Source organism: Podarcis filfolensis, assembly GCF_964270895.1.
Source record: "Podarcis filfolensis genome assembly, chromosome: 4".
Classification (NCBI taxonomy): domain Eukaryota; kingdom Metazoa; phylum Chordata; class Lepidosauria; order Squamata; family Lacertidae; genus Podarcis; species Podarcis filfolensis.
Genome location: NC_139607.1, coordinates 103,028,793 through 103,046,114, shown reverse-complemented (window position 1 = coordinate 103,046,114; position 17,322 = coordinate 103,028,793). Strand labels below are relative to the sequence as shown.

Sequence of the window (17,322 nt, the reverse complement as noted above, 5' to 3'; positions counted from 1 at the left end):
TCCAATTCCCTTCTGTAGGTCTTCTTCGTAGTTATACAGGAACTTTGTTTTATCTTCTACTGATCTTATCTTTATTTTTCTTCCTTTAAAACTAAAGGATAGGCCTTGAGGAAATTCCCACCTGAAGTTAATTTTATTCCTTCTCAACAGATCCACCAGATCTCTGAAGTTAAATCTCAAGTCCAAAAGATATTTAGGGATGTCTTTAAATATCTCCACTCTAAATTGGTGTATTGCCAAGGCCTCCTCGTAATGCCAGCTCAAGATTTTATCCCTCTCTTCTTTAGATCGGAGTGTAATCAAACAGTCTCTTATTCTGTTCTTCTCCTTCTTCCCTCCTCTTCCAAACCTGAAGACTCTCACAATTTTAAACTCCTCTTTTTGCAGATCCCGGTTCCAGAAGGCTGCAAATTCCTCTGTAAGATAGTCTATCAAAGAGTCTTTTTCTAGTTCAGGTATTCCCCGAATTCTCAAATTTGTCTGTTTCTCCTTGAGCTCAAACATAGAAAGCATCAACTTCTGGTCTTGTACTTGTTTCCGCACATCTGGGACCTCTGTTTCCAGTTGTGCTATCTTCGCTTCAACAGTAACAATCTTTTCCTTAACTTCCTCTGCAGTCTGTCTAGTTGCATTGGACTCCTTAACTAATGTCTCTATAGCTTCTGTATTAGAATTAACCTTTTGTTCCAAGCTTTTTATGCTTTGTGTATTTTGGTCCAATTTTTGTGAGTTTTGGTCCAATTTTTTATTCATTTGTTCCAAGGAATTATTCATTTTACTCAAAACAAGTGCCCAATCTTCTTCCGAAAGCATTCCTCCTTTTGGTTTAGTATGCATTGATGCAGCTGCAGAGGGAACAGGAGGGCCAGATGTAGAAGCTCTCCGAAAAGACTTCCCAGACCTTGTTGTCTTTTCTTGTAAAGAAGGATCTATTTTTTCTTTCCCATCTGCCATAACACTCAAAGCCCGCAAGGTCAGATACAGTCCCAGAGTTTTATCTTTAAGGCTGGAAAATTCCACTCCTTGTAGCAATTTCAAAGTCCTCCTCTAGAGGGAAATAGTTATTATTTATCTTGTATTAGCCCAAAGTATCCTTTTACACTTTTTTTTTGTTGCAATAACAAGTTGCGCCGATATAATTAGTATCACCTTAACTTTAGCTCAGAAAAAGAAAGTTGAAACTTTTAAAACTTTTAAACCAGGAGAAAATAGTTGAAACAATGTTTCACTCACTGACAGCCAAATGGTCTATTCACATTCAATGCGGAGCTCCGAAATGCAGCAATTTTAATGGCTGCCGTTCCCAGGTTCCGAGTGGTGAAAAGTTAACTTTTCCCTCTTTTCCTGCAGGCAAATAACATCCAAAAATCCTCCCCCTTTCCCCCTGCTTCCAAGAGGGGGCTCGCTATTTTTATACTGGAAATTTGAAGATCAAACACAATCTTTCAGGCTTTAGTTTAAGCCTCTTTGCTTCCGACTATTTACAAAAAGAGGAAGGCGGACTTCCTGTTTTACACCTCCCCCGTTCGTAGCCTAATTCAGCTTTTAAAGATCCAATTTCTTCACTTTACTCATAGGTAATTACTTTAAATCCGAATGTCCACAGGAAAAAGTCAGCGCTCTCCGGCAATGGCTGTGCGGCTTCACTCCGTGAAAGTAGCAGTCAGTTTGCAGCACCGCGCCACTCACCCCACTCCGCTCCGGAGCCCCTAAATGGGATTCCCCGCGAGTAAGGAAGGTGCTCCTGGTGCCCTGCCGAACCCCCACGTTCCCAGGCTTCCTCCACCTGGGATTTCTAGCGGGTCCCCACCTTCGCTGCGGCGGGTGACCCAATTTCCACGGAGCCAGTTCCTCTGCTTAGAGAAACTCCGCCATTCGTCGCTGGCGCTGACCCGGAAGTCCTGGACGACTGATTCTAAGTCCATTAAGTTCACAAAGAGTGTTGAGTACAATCCTAAGTGGGGGGAAAATGTGGGAATTTTCCAGAGTTACCCAGAGGAAGATCAAGGTGATGTAAAAAAAAGCAGATAATGTTGAGGTAAAAGAGGAAGCTGAGGAGGAGGAGGATGATGATGATCAGAGTTCGGATTCCAGTTGAGGAGGAGGAGGAGGAGGAGGAGGAGGAGGAGGAGGAGGAGGAGGATCAGAGTTCGGATTCCAGCTCAGTGGGCGGCGCTGCTGCTGGTGTCAGCGACAGTGATGACTCAGCAGACTACAAGAGCGCAAAGCCCTCAGTCAGACCATCTGATGCGCCTGACAATGAACTGGAAGAACCACTGTTCACCATTGGTCACTTTTCTCCTAAGAAGGAGGAGATGAGTCCAGAAGACTTGCGTATAGTACGCAGATCTGAATGGGCCACCAAAGGCAAACCTCCAAAGAGATTTGCTGATGTGTTTGCTAAGACAGCAACTGCTGTTCTTAGTAGCTCAGAGAAGGTATGGGAACCTTCAAGTTCAAAGAGGTTCAGGAGTTAACCTCTAAAGATGCTGAGCCTTGGCTTAATGCCATGAAGGCTGAAGTTGATTCCTTGAATAGGAACCAAACTTGGGAGCTGGTACCGGTAGTCCCAGGAATGAGACTGGTTGGCAGCAAATGGGTCTTCAAGGCCAAGACAGACCAGAATGGCAAGGTTGTCACACACAAAGCCAGATTGGTTGCCAGAGGTTTTTCGCAGGTACCAGGACAGGATTACCACAAGACCTACTCACCCACCGTCAAGTATGAGAGCATTCAGCTGATGCTCAAGATTGCTGCAGAGGAGAAACTGCATGTTTCCCATCATGACATTAATACAGCTTTTTTGTACGGGATTTTTGGGGGAGGAGCTGTACATGCTTCCACCTGATGGAATGCAAATACAGAAGGGAATGGTCTGTAAACTTCGGAAATTCTTATATGGTCTCAAGCAGAGTGCCAGGTGTTGGAACACAAAACTCACTGAGACATTGCTTTCTCTAGGTTTTCACCAGGGCAAAGCTGATTCATGTGTGTTTGTCAAGGAGGAGGGGCAAAACAAACTGTATTGTTTATGTTTTGTTGATGATCTTCTGATGTTTTGGAAGAATCAGGCTTTGTACTGAAGCACCCTCGCTCAATTGAAGGAGCACTTTGACATGAAGGATCTTGGTGAGGTATCCAACTCTCTTTCTCTGCAGGTGGAGAGGAGACCGAGGTTGAATTTGGTTGATGCAAACCCAGCAGACACACCGATGATGACAGGTTACCAGGTAGATAGTACTGCTGAAGCGTTTTCTGACACTACGCTGTACAGATGCATTCTAGGCAAGTTGAATTTCATTGCTAGATGTTCAAGACCTGACATAGCTGTAAGCACTAACCTGCTTAGGGACTTTGCACTACAGGCTGAGGTTCACCAGTCAGAAGACTGGAGGTCTTGAAATCTTTGCAGATGCAAGTTTTGGAAGTGACACCATGGATGGTACAAGCACTTCTGGAGTATGCTACATGTACAACCACTGTCTGTTTGACTGGTTGTGCAAAAAGCAGACGACAGTGAGCCTAAATTCCTGTGAAGCAGAACTCAATGCTCTGTCATTTTCACTCATGGATTGTGAATGGTTGATGCAACTGTTTAAGGAAATCAGAGTTTCTGTGAAATGTCCTATACAAGTGTATCAAGACAATAGATCCTGTTTGGCTTTGCTGAACTCGGAGAGTTGCAAGCAAAGAACCAAGTACTTGCAGATTAAGCTACATCGTGCAAGAGAGTGTATTCAGAAAGGACTCATTCAGGTGTCCTACATGGCAGGAAATGAAATTCCTGCTGATCTGTTGTCTAAGGTTGTTAACAGAGAACAACTTAAGGTTTACGTACAAAGGTTGCAATTGGGTTGAACCACAGGTACTACAGGTTACACGGAAAGGGGGAGGATGTTAAGATATTTCCGTTCCACCATAAAAGGGAGCAGGTTGTTGTGTCACAGCCTGCGTATTTCCTGTTCACAGGAAGTTTCTCTTTTGTTTAGAGCTTTTGTTTCCCTCTCTGCGTCTGGACACACAAGCAGGCAGTCATGTTTTTTCTTTGTTCTGATCAACGCTGAATAAAGTTGTAAATAATGCTCTCCTGAGTGCAACTTTCATTGTACGAACTCTGCTGATAGAGCGTGCACAAGCCCTGGAATGTAGCAAGCTATTTCTGAGGCTTGTGTCGCTAATTGACTGATACTGTATCTGTGGGAGATCGATGGATCATCCGGAATCGACGTGGGGGCATGATGGCCTTTGTCTCCCTGGCAGTATCCCAACACTCTCACCCCCGGCAGCAGCAATGAGGTGGTACAGCTTTCGGGTGCTAAGAGTGTGTCCCTACTTTGGGAGGGGGAACACAGCCCCCCAGCAAAGTTTGGAGGATGAGCCAAGAGGTATAGCCGGACATTGGAAGGCAAACTGTTGCAGGAATTTATGTATAATGGGGGGGGGGGCTGCCGCTGCAGCAGATATCATGCACATGCAGCCGACTACCAAAATCATCACCATCACTTTTGTGACTTTTGTGACTTGTCCCCACAAAACATTTCATCTGCTTAGCCAATCCAGATATTCACGGCCAACAGGTCCCACCCCTGCCTCCAGCAACTCTCTCCCATGGGAATGTCTTGGCCAGGAGGTGGCTCCTGTTGTCACTTGTCTCCCCTTCTTCTCTCTGTGAGAATCAGGGAACGGGAAGGGGAAAGAAACCAAGCTAGAAGATGATCACAGGGGTGTTTTGGGGGGAGGGGGGCTTCTTATCAGTCCTGTGTGGCACCTTGAAGGCTCTCCGATTGAAATATATGGTGAGTTGAGTGTGGATTTCATGCTCTTTATTCAGCGCATAGTTGTGAGGAGGAATGGAAGTTCCCCCGGAATGTCTGCTTTATATATGTGTCAGGGAACTGCCATCTGAGACGCAGGAGGTGAAAGGGCTCACGGAGGGTGAGAGAGACCATTCAGCTGAGGAGGGGACCAGCAGGGGGAGAAGTGGAGTTCCAAGGGAAAGTGAGTCGGAGGGAGGGCTCAGAGACACTTCAAGCGAGAACAGTGGGGAGGTTTCAGGACCTCCTGTAGGGACACCCACTCCTCGCCGGAAACTGTCACGCCGAGAGTCCAGAAGACGCGTTTCCGTTAAGGAGCTTTTATGCTGGAAGAAGTTCCGTAAACGCCCACTGTCCGATTCAACGAGCGACTGATGGAGCCATGCTTAAGGAGCTGCGTCACAGACAGAGGTTTGTGGACTTAGCCAAACTCTGAGGGACTAGGATTTTACGCACAAGCAGCTCACCATCCCATCACAATATGTTATTTACACAATGGGCCCCACATGATTGGCTAATTCCAGGATTCACCTGCAGGTAAAATCACTTTTGTGACTTTTGTAATTTGTCCCCATAAAACACTTCATCACAGTTTCTTTCTATCTATTCAAAGGGCCTTTGCTGCATGATACCAAATGTAAGAATTCACCGATAAATGTATCTATGTACTAGCTCACTGGGAAAACTTCAGAAATTCATATAGACATGTGAGCTCAGCTATTCAGCAGCCCCTCTGCCTGAGTGATAATTTCTTGCATCCTGATACCTGAGTGCCAGACAGGCAGCCATTCCAGAAATAACAAACCCAGATGGAGACAAAAGGGTGTGATTGACTTGGCTGGGAAACAGGGAAATGTAAATATCTCCTTTGTTACACTCAATGGGTGTTTGGTGGATGGCAAGACGAACCATGGGGCAGAGTCCAGGATGCTCAGATTACTGCTACCAGACCTCTCCTTTTATGATGTAACCATGATGTATTAGTGATATAGTTGGGGTCGTATAACATGGGGATTAGCAGCTGATAAAAGTTTGGGGACTCTCTTGTTCTGGGCATCCATCTTGTTCCACCTTGTGGCAGGTGGGAGTCCTGTCGCCACAGTCTTCAATCAAGACCAAGCCTACTGGCTGCTGTTTTGCTCTGGTATTCCCGGCTGGTGTCCTTGTTTTTTGTCCAAGGGAACCCTCAGATTTCTCCATTAACATAACGTACCCAAAGCTTTCAAAATGTGCACTTTCCTGCATTTTGCAGTTCAGCAATGTATAGTCCCAGGAGAGGCAGGAACAGCGTGTCTTCCTGTTCCTCCCTCAGCTGAGATCTGGCTGGATGGAGACCTGAGAGCCACCTCTCAATATCTGGAGGGCTGACCCATGGAAGAGGGAGCCAGCTTGTTTTCTCCTGCCCTAGAGGGGAGCACCCAGAATAAGGGACCCAGAGGACCAGAAAGCCGTTTCTTCTGACGGGAAGAGCAGCAGAATCCCTTGGGAGATGGCGGACTCTCCTTCCTTGGAGGTTTTTAAGCAGAGGGTGGATGCTTTGGCTGAGATTCCTGCCTTGCGGGGGGGCTGGAATAGATGACCCTTAGGGCTCCCTCCCATTCTAGGATGAGCTTCCTTCCTTCCTGCAAACCCCTTTTCCCTGCAACCTCTTCCTCCAGTTTCTGGCCAAGGGAGGGAGCGGATCACAGACCAACCAAGAGCGTCCCCTCAAAATGAGCATCTCTGGGATTGTGCAATGCAGGAGAGAAAAGGCAGAGAGGACTGAGCAGGGTGGACTCGGCTTTGCAAGGGTTAAAGGGAACTGAGCTGCATTCCTAGAGGGGACAGCAAGTAAAGGGGGGCCAGGTCCTCCAGAGGAAAACCCCCTCCCTCCCCTTCCTGCAAGCGGGGGGGGGGGGGTTGCTTTCTGCTATTGCAAACGCTGCATTGTTCTCTTCCACGGGGATCTGGTGAGTCTCTTCTTCCTCCCCCCCCCCAGGGTGCAGTGGGGAGAAGGGGGGGTCCCAGGGCTGCAGCAGGGGAGGGTGGCTCATGGGGGGGGGAGCCCCTGGGAGCAGGGGGTCCTGCCAGGGAGGGGCGAAATCGCAGGAGGTCCACAACTACAGTACTGTGTATTCTGCATTTGTATAAAGACGCTGCTTACTCCTTTGGGAAGGGCAATCCTCTCCTGGGATCTGGTGAGTCTCTTCCTCCTCCCCCCCCCCCCGAGGGTGCAGTGGGGAGAAGGGGGGGTCCCAGGGATGCAGCAGGGGAGGGTGGCTCATGTGGGGGGGGGGAGCCCTGGGAGCAGGGGGTCCTGCCAGGGAGGGACAGGGTTGCGCGAGGTTTGCAACTACAGTAGTCTATATTTCCTGCATTTGTATAAAGACACTGATTCGCCTCGCATTAATCTCTTCGCTTGCCTCCACATTTCCACAATCGCCCTTCAAGAGGCCTACATCTCCTCCTCCTCCTCCTCCTCCTTTTTCTCCTGTTAAAAAAGATAGTTCTCAGTAGTACTTCTGCTGTGTGTGACACGGGTCAGCGTCATTGCACAACAGAGGAAACGTGTAGGAATGGTTGCTCCCAAACCTCTTTGTCTGTTTCCCTTCTTCCTTTCTCCTTATTGGCAGAGGAGGCCAGCCAAGCAGATCAAGCCAAGCTTTATGAGGAGCTGGGTATGTTGAGTTGCAGAGGAGGGGACAGAGAGGAGATAGGAGAGCCATGTCACCTGGGGGTAGGATTCCAACCAATGTCTTCAAGCTACAAGAAAGGAGATTCGGACTCAACACTCCTAGTCATATTTCACGAGGCACCAATGACTCCCTTGTCAATCAGTTCTGACTTCATGCATTGACTGGAAGGAAGGAGCAACCAGGCTGAGTCCCCTCACATTAATCTCTTCGCTTGCCTCCACATTCCCAAAATCTCCCTTCTAGAGGCCTATATCTCCTCCTCCTCCTCCTTTTTTGAAAGATAGCTCAGAGTCTGGGCTGTGGTGCAGTCCTACCTTGGTTCCCAGCAAGACTCATCCATGCTTGCTCAGGGAACCTTTTTCTTCTCCTGATATTGTACAGCTTTTGTAACAGAACAATGTAATTGCTTTGTAGGATTTGCTAGAGCTTCTCATTCAGACAGACAGAACTTGGCAGAAGACCAAAGGGTTCCTTCCGATCTCTCAGAGGCTTCCTGAGAGCACAGATGGATGAGCGAGACACAGCTGGCCCTAGAGCAGGAAGAGGCCATGTCATCCAAACTGGGAGCGGTGGGGGATTCTGGGAAAACTCTGTGCAGAAGATCCTGGGTGAGGAGGACACCCTCTGCTCAGAGGTGCAGAGCCAGCAATTCAGGCAGTTCTGCTTCCAGGAGGCCAAAGGACCCCGAGAGGTTTGCAGCCGACTCTACCACCTTTGCCATCAGTGGCTGAAGCCAGAAAAGCACACAAAAGCTGAGATGCTGGACCTGGTGATCTTGGAGCAGTTCCTGGCTGTCCTTCCACCGGAGATGGAGAGCTGGGTGAGGGAGTGTGGAGCGGAGACCAGTTCGCAGGCGGTGTCGCTGGCCGAAGGTTTCCTCCTGAGTCAGGCAGAGGAGAGAAAGCAGGTGAGAGAGAATTTCCTTTGGATACTCCCAAGGGGCTCCAAACAGGATGGAGAACATCCAAAAATGGTCTGCTGATGTCCCATCCTTTTTCTGGGAATGAGATCTAACATCCTTAAAGTTTCTGTCTTTGTCGTTCTCTTTTTAATATTTCTCACCATTCATTTACTGTTTTGAATCCTTGTTGTTCTTTCAGAAAAGGGATCATTTTGCAGAAATGGACCTGGATTCCTATGAGGCAGATGAAAGAATGAAGCCAACAAGACCTCCATATTTATCTTTTCATGGGGGCAGAAGTGAAACAGCGGCTGTGGCACCAGATCAGGTCAGGGGAAGCTGCCTTGTGGGGACAGAGGCCGAGGGATGGAGCAATGTCATGAACTGGTTGGGCACAAAGGAGTGGTGGGAGGAAGCAGCCGGGGAACCAGGAAGGGAAGATGGCTCAGAGCCCAAGGAGGAAGGATGAGCGGTCAGAGGGAGAAGAGGGAGAAGGCTGGGAAGAGGAGGTGTCAGAAGCTGAAGGGGTAACAGGGCTTAGTGAGCTGGGAGACTCTGTGGCAGAATGCAGTGCAGAATCAGAGGCAGAAGAGGAAGGAGGCGAGTGGGAGGAGGGAGGTCGAGAGTCAGAGGTGAGTCAGGAGAAGGAGGAGCCACCGGGGCCAAGAGAGGTCTAACATGGAGGAGCAAAGGCAGGCTGCACACTGGCGCACTGTTCAGTCACTTGCCAGAAACCCCAGAGAGGAGGGGACTTGGAAAGCTGTGGGGAGCCAGGGGCCTTCACTCTCGGCAACTGATTTAGTTAAGGAAGACGCTAAGGGAATGAGTTGTTGTTCTCATAAGGCCTGAAATTCAGCCAAGTCTGAGAATATTGTGTTCTTGCTAATAAAGAGTAAACTCCAGCTGTGAAGTGTCGGATTTCCTGCCCGTATAACTCTGTCATACCAGCTTTCTGAATGTTGCCAGTGTTGGCAAACTAGCCCCCTCGGGACTTCCGGGTTGGCGCCATCGTCTAATGGCGGATTCCCTCCGAGCTCCGGAGGGAATCGGCTCAACAGGGGTCGGGGTCTGCCGCGGCGGCGACGCGGGGACCCTTAGAAACCACAGGCGCTGAAGCCTGTGGACCTGGTGACTCGGCGGGCACCATTTGCGCCCCCCCGACCCGCAAAGGAGCCTTTTTAAAGGCTCTGGAACGGGGGACGGAGAGCGGCGTGGTGCTGTGAGTCGACTGCTTCCCCTGCTGAGTGAAGCCGCATGCCATGGACGGAGAGCGCTAACTTCTTCTTCTGAAGACCCGTGAGTAACACGGTATTTGGACTTAAAAGGGAAATTTTCTTTGGGAATTAGGCACGACCGGGAAAGGTGTTAAGAGGAAGTCCGCCTACCCGCCTTGTAAACATCGTAAAGCAAGGATTTTATTACTAAGGTTGTGAGAATACCTTTCTTCTTTGTGGAGAAAAGCAATTAACTTTACATTGGGGCAATTTAAGTGATTGTGCTGGAAGATAAGAGCTAACATTGAGAACAGAATTCACCCCTCCCCCAAGACCCGGGAGCGATCGGCGAGAGAGCCTGCGGAAGAGGCATAAAGACTTTGACAGCTGTCAAACTAGCTGTCAAAGTTGGAAGAAAAGGGAAACTCTGTTTTTGCTGACTTTGCTGGTTATATTCGCTACAATTTGGTAACAAATTGTTAAAATAAAGAAGAAAAGGCTAACTAGGCTTTTGGGTGGGAATTGGAAGACATTAAGAAACTAGAATCCCTCTAGAGGGGGTTCAGGACATTACAAAAATGGCTGTAAGTGGAAAAATACTGGCTGAACTGGAGAAGACCTTCTCTCTCCTGGGAAAACTGCAGGAACAGACAGATGTTTTGACTATAAACGTCACAATACTGAAGGGAACAGTAAATAAAGTTGCTGAGCCTGGAAGGGACATGATTCAAGTTCCTGCAGATGAACAGGGAAGCGCTGTTGTTGATCTAAAAATCCTTGCAGCCAAACAAGAAAAGAAAGTTGAGACATCTGAGAATGTGTTTAAAGAGGAATATGATGATCTGAAGGAAAAAGAAGGAGGAGCTATGATGTCGCAGATGATTAAGGAGAGCCAGAGGCCTGTTAAGATGGATACAAAGGAAAATAAGAACAGGATGATGAAAATTTGGTTTGAATTGAAGAATGGAAAATGGAGAGATCTCCTTATATGGAGATCTGAAGACATATGGAATACAAACTTGGCTAATGTGGAAATTGGAGACATTTGGACTTATGAGAAGTAAGAAACAAGATCTTGGCTCCATTGTTAAATATGGAGGTCTGGCTGGAAGAAATATGGACCTTATTGGAACAGAGCTTCTTCGAGATTCGGAATTGCAAATAAAGGACTATCAAAAAAACCGGCAGAGAGGAACTGAGAGAGAGTTGAGCGCCTCAGACGTGAGGTCGCCAGGCTGACTGCAGATGGACTGATGGACTTTGGTTGGGGTTCGAATCCGGGAAAGGGGGTGGTGGGGCTTTGGGAATCCAAAGGGTGTATAAATATATTTTGTTTTAATTAAGTTGGTTTTGCCACTAACATAAAAATGGGGATTTCGGGGAAGGGAATTGGGGCCAACCTTAGAAAAGGATTGCTAAGAATAAGTGTTGACGTATAAAGATTGAGGTTTTTAAGTTAAAATGGATTAATTAAATTGATGGGGCGAATTTAGGAAAAGTTTTTTAAGAATAAGTATTGATATATAAAGATTGAGGCTTATAAGTTAAAATTAGTTAATTAAAATGAATTAGAGAAAATAAGGTAAAGTGTGTGGACAAGAATTTGCTGAGCTAAAAATTGGAATTGGAATACAAGAAGGGCAGGTGTGGGGAAGTCAAGGAAATTGGTTATGGAAAGTAAGCAATGTAAACTTATTTAATTGTTCCTTTTTCTTTTTCTTTTTTCTCTCTTTTTTCTTTTTTGTCTTTCTTTTTTATTTTTTGAAAATTTCAATAAATATATATTTTTTTAAAAAAACTAGCCCCCTCGGGAGAAGCTGGCCTCTCTCCCAGCTCCCGGAGCTTCTTACCGGTGATCTCCTCTGGCTGGTATCCCCGCAGTCCAGGGAAATCTTGATAGGCGACATTTCCCAGCGTGGAAAATGCACCCCCCCCTCCATCCTTGCATACCAGCAAGCGAAAGGAGATAGTCAGAAAGCTATTTACATCCTTTTATTTCTGACTGTTCAGTTGTACAGAAAACATGTCCGATCAGTTCAATCTCCTCCTAGCAAGTGACTCAAACTTCCTTTACAAATGCAACAGGAAGGTCTCATATTACACTGAGAACAAAGCTTTGAGAAATCTCAGGAACATTCTTTCCCATAGCTAGCCACATCATGTGATGTAAACACCGAGCTGCCAGTTTGCAGCTGCGTTGTATCCATATCGTAAAAGCCAGTAGGATTCATCTCCCTCTCCATGCCCCCATGAACCCCTTGAATTTGGCTCTAGGGCATTGGAAGGGAACCTCTACAGAACAACTCACGAGGAGAGGAGAAAGTGGACCCTTCCATCCGGCAAACTGGAATGCTTGCGTAGGCAGAAAAACGTAAACATAAGCTGGAGTACCACCTATTTGCAAAAAGACGTATACCCACACTTAAAATGCAGAATAAAAGAATTCAATTAAAGCGTTAAAATAGGTACCCATAATTAAAATGTGCAGCAAAGCAATCCTATTGAAATAACAGAGCAATTAGCAGGAAGGAAATAACAGAGCATTGTGTAGCAGATCATATTTCTGCTGTCTCAGAGGAGGACATTTCCCTTTTTCTTTTAGGGTCCAGTGTGCTTTGAAGATGTTGCTGTTCGTTTCACGGACGAGGAGTGGGCGTTGCTGGATCCTGACCAGAGAGCTCTGCATAAGGACGTCATGAAGGAGAATTGTGGGATCGTGGCCTCTCTTGGTAAGGCTCCCTGTGGGATTGTCATATCTGACTGGAAATTCAAGAAATACCTCTATGTGACAAACCTCATATATTTTCACAGAGCTCAACAGCGCCCCCTACAACACCTGGGAACCTAACACCCCCACAAGAAATAGTAAATTACAGTTTTTTCTGTGAACAATCTTCCTCCAGTTCTGCCTCCTTCTACCACAGTTGGGCTGATCTGAACTGCCCAGGCATCTTAAATGTCAGCTTCAGAGTTGTTAGGAAAGATAAGTAGCTTCTGTCAGGATTTCTGTTTTTGTTTTTGCTGCTGTCAGTCTTGGGTTGACCAAAGAAACGACTGACACTGGAGATGGAGGGGATGCCATGACTGGGCCAAACAACATCTGCCCCAGAGAAGAGCCAGGCTGATTGAATCTCTCTTTTTTTTTTTTTAAAGAATATTTATTAAATTTTCCAATTTTTTAAACAAACAAACAAACAAACAAACAAAACAAACAGAAACATTAAACACAGACATAAAGTTCATAAACCATACTTTTAAATAACAAATTTCTCAGACCTCCTCATACTTCTCCTTCTTGTATCCCAATTAAGATTATTTGTTCAGCAAATCCTTCATTTAAAGCATTACAGCTTATAACATTACCTTATTTTTCAAACCCTTTCTTTTCCCCATCTATGTTCTTATATATTATTGCAGCTAGAAACCTCTCAGTTTCAATCCAACACCATCTAACTTTCTTAAATTTTACAATGTTTCTGTAAATAGTCCTTAAATTTTTTCCAATCTTCTTCAGCCGACTCTTCTCCCTGGTCACGGATTCTGCTCGTCAATTCTGCCAGTCCCATACAGTCGATCATTTTCATCTGCCATTCTTCCAGAGTGGGTAGATCTTGCGTCTTCCAATACTTTGCGATGAGTATCCTTGCTGCTGTTGTAGCATACATAAAAAAAGTTCTGTCCTTCTTTGGCACCACTTGGCCGACCATGCCCAAGAGAAAGGCCCCTGGTTTCTTCAAGAAGGTATATTTAAATACCTTTTTCAGTTCATTATATATCATTTCCCAGAAAGCCTTAATCTTTGGGCACGTCCACCAAAGGTGAAAGAATGCGATTGAATCTCAGGTAGTACTAGCAGTGATAATAATAGCAATAATAATAATTTTTATGTATACGCTGACCATCTGGCTGGGTTGCTCCAGCCAATCTGGGAAGCTTCCAACACATATACAGTGGTACCTCTGGTTGCGAATGGGATCCGTTCCGGAGATCCGGCCAGATCCCGAGGTTTTCGCAACCCGAGGATCACTGTTCTGCGCATGTGCATGGATTTGCCACTTTAATAAGCTGAAGTTTACGTAACCAGAGGGTTACGTAACCTGAGGTGCTACGGTATAAACATGAAACAGTAATAAAAACAACAATCTAATCTAATGTAAAAAGTACAAAAATCTTAAAATGAGTAGCTTACTTCAAACAAAGCAACATTCAACCACCAATTAGAATCCAATAATAAATACATTGGGTTATTGAGGCATTGGGACATTGCTGCTGCTGCACCGTGAGTGTGGGGGAAGGCCGCTCCCTCCTCAGGCTAATTCCATCTGGCCTAGGGGCGGGGCCCAGGCTCACCTCTGTGACAGCTTTAAGGACACTGGTGCTGCTGCAGCAAATGTTAAAGATGTTTTTATATATTTTAAGATGTTTTAAAGGTGTTTTTATTGTTTATTCTGTTGTACCACCGTGAATGGTGGTTTTTATCTATGTATTTTTGTTTTGTTCCGTTTTGTTTTGGTTTGGGGTTGGATATTAAGTGGGGTGGGATTGGTTTTGTTTGGGTATAATTGCTTTTGGTTGTTTTGTTTTTCTATTCTGTAAATGGAGGCAAGTATGAGGCTTGGGATTGCTACCGTGGAGGGGCGAGGGAGGTATGGCGGTGGGGGCAGATGTTATAGGCGAAGGGGTTCGAGATACAGATATGCTCGTACCCCTTCCAATCTGCGCCCCATCCCGAGGGACGAGGGTAGGGTGAGCAAGGATTACTCACCTCCGTCACTGGTGTTGTGCAATGCCAGGTCTATAGGCAACAAAACCGCCACCCTGCGAGATTTCTTTACCTCGCAGGGGGTCGATCTGGCTTGTGTGACGGAGACCTGGGTGCGCGAAGGGGAAACTGTTACCTTACGAGAGATGGCGCCCCCGGGTTTCTCCGTCCTCCACCAGTCACGGACTGTGGGCCGGGGGGGAGGGGTGGCATTATTAATCCGAGAAGATTGTTCTTTCAGGGCTCTACCATCGCCACTGATCCCCGGCATTGAATGTGTTGGCCTAGTGTGGGGCTCTGAGGTGAGCTTGGCTGTCTGGCTGGTGTACCGGCCACCTAGCGCACCAGCAGCCACCCTGTCAGGCCTGCTGGAGGCGGTGGCTGGCTGGGCCTTGGAGTTCCCTAACCTATTGGTATTGGGGGACTTCAACATCCATGCTGATGCCACTCCCTCCTCACAGGCTCTGGACCTGGTGTCTTCCATGGCAACACTAGGGCTCTCCCAGTTTGTTTCGGGCCCCACACATCAAGCAGGCCACACGCTGGATTTGATCTTTGGTGCCGGTATAGATGTGATCATGTCTCCTTTGATGAAAGTGCCATGGTCTGATCACTACGCTCTGAAAGCCAGGATTGACTTTCCACCCCCACCCTGCTTAGGTGGCGAGCCGATTTGGGCTCGCCCGCAGAGGCTGATGGACCCTGATAGATTCCGTCAGGCCTTGCGGGACCTTGCTCCCCCTGGCGACTCATTGACTGAGCTTGTTGAGGGCTGGAATACCCAGCTCCTGGCAGCCATCGATGAGATCGCACCTAAGCGCCCTCTGCGACCCCACAGAAACCGGGCTCCCTGGTTTACCGAGGAGCTGCGGAAAATGAAGCGGGATCTCAGACGGCTAGAGCGAGTATGGCGGGGTGCTCGTGACGGAGCCTCAAGAACATCTTATAGGGTTTTTATGAAAACCTATGAGATGGCAGTGAAGGCCACTAAGAAGTCTTACTTCTCGGCCTCCATTGCATCCGCTAGCTCTCGCCCGGCGCAATTATTTAGTATAATTAGGTCTTTAACGTCCCTTGAAGGACAGCCAAATTTAAATAACAATCTGACACACAGCTGTGAGGCATTTGCGAGCTTTTTTGCGGAGAAGGTCCTGTTGCTCCGCCATGACCTTCCTGCCAATTTGGACACAATAAATGAACTGGAGGCCCCTCGACTGTCCTCGGGTCCAGTATTGGACCACTTTGACCGGATATCTCCAGCCGATGTGGACAGACTCCTCCAAGCTGGAAAGCCCACCACCTGTCCTCTTGACCCGTGCCCGTCATGGCTGATTAGAGCGTGTCCAGATGAGGTGCGGGCCCCCCTGGGGGATATCATCAATTTGTCCCTTGGCACCGGGATATTCCCAGGGGAACTGAAGGAGGCAGTGGTGCGTCCGCTCTTAAAGAAAACATCATTAGATCCCTTAGATCTGTCCAATTACCGCCCGGTTTCGAATCTCCCTTTCCTGGGTAAGGTGATTGAGAGAGCGGTTGCTGAACAGCTTGGTAGGTTTCTGGATGAAACATCGGCTCTCGATCCATTCCAGTCCGGCTTCCACGCTGGTCATGGGACCGAGACGGCTCTGGTCGCCCTAACAGATGATCTCCGCAGGCAGCTGGATCGAGGCGGGTCAGGGCTGCTGATTCTTCTAGACCTGTCAGCAGCCTTCGACATGGTCGATCACGAACTCCTAGACCACCGCCTTGCCGACGTGGGGATCCAGGGCACAGTCCTCCAATGGCTGCGCTCGTTTCTCTCTGGTCGGGGACAGAGGGTGGCGCTTGGGGGGGAATTGTCATCGCGCCACTCCTTGGTGTGTGGAGTGCCTCAGGGTGCGATTCTCTCCCCGATGCTTTTTAACATCTTTATGCGCCCCCTCGCCCAGCTTGTTCGGAGTTTTGGGCTGGGTTGCCATCAGTATGCCGATGACACCCAACTCTATCTGTTGATGGATGGCCATCCTGACTCGGCCCCAGACACACTGACCAGATGCCTGGAGGCTGTGGCTGGATGGTTACGTGGGAGCCGGTTGAAGTTAAATCCTTCGAAGACAGAGGTCCTCTGGCTGGGACGGGACGATATGGGATTGAGGAGGCAACTCCCATCTCTTGCGGGGGTGCAGTTAGTGCCAGCACCGTCCGCTAAGAGTTTGGGTGTAATCTTCGATACCTCCCTCTCTATGGAGGCGCAGATTACAGCTATAACAAAGGCGGCATTTTTTCATCTCCGCCAAGCTAAGCAGTTGGCCCCTTATCTCTCTCGCCCTGACCTAGCCACTGTGATCCATGCGACGGTCACCTCCAGACTGGATTATTGTAACTCGCTCTACGTGGGGCTGCCCTTGAGACTGACCCAGAAACTCCAGCGGGTGCAGAATGCCGCGGCGAGACTCCTTATGGGGTCTTCGCTGCGAGACCACATTCATCCGGTGCTATATCAGCTGCACTGGCTCCCGGTGGAGTACAGGATCAGGTTTAAGGTGCTGGTTTTAACCTTTAAAGCCCTATACGGCCTAGGACCCTCGTACCTATGGGACCGCCTCTCCTGGTATGCCCCACAAAGAAACCTACGGTCTGCAAATAAAAACATCCTGAAGGTCCCAGGCCTCAGAGAGGTTAGGCTGGCCTCAACTAGAGCCAGGGCCTTCTCGGCTGCGGCTCCAATCTGGTGGAACGTTCTGTCAGAAGAGACTAGGGCCCTGTGGGACTTGACATCTTTCCGCAGGGCCTGCAAGACAGAGTTGTTCCACCAGGCTTTGGGTCAGGGCGCAGCCTGACTCCCTCCTCTGGCAACCTGCACAGAGTTTTGCTTAATGGTTGCCATTAACTTGATTTTAATTAATTTTTATAATGAAATATTTTTAGAATGTTGGTTTATTTGATTGTTTGATTATTTGATTGTTGTTAGCCGCCC

At 47.7% G+C, this 17,322-nt stretch overlaps 1 protein-coding gene across 1 annotated transcript in view; it reads left to right on the top strand.

Annotated features, from left to right (window-relative positions):
- Window positions 1–6,976: 6,976 nt before the first annotated feature.
- The window catches only part of LOC310760737 (uncharacterized protein), a 305,377-nt gene continuing 295,031 nt past the window's right edge, over window positions 6,977–17,322 (top strand). The window contains exon 1 of the mRNA XM_083609850.1: window positions 6,977–6,991. The gene's annotated coding sequence lies outside the window, so the exon portion shown is untranslated. The remainder of the gene's footprint in view (window positions 6,992–17,322) is intronic.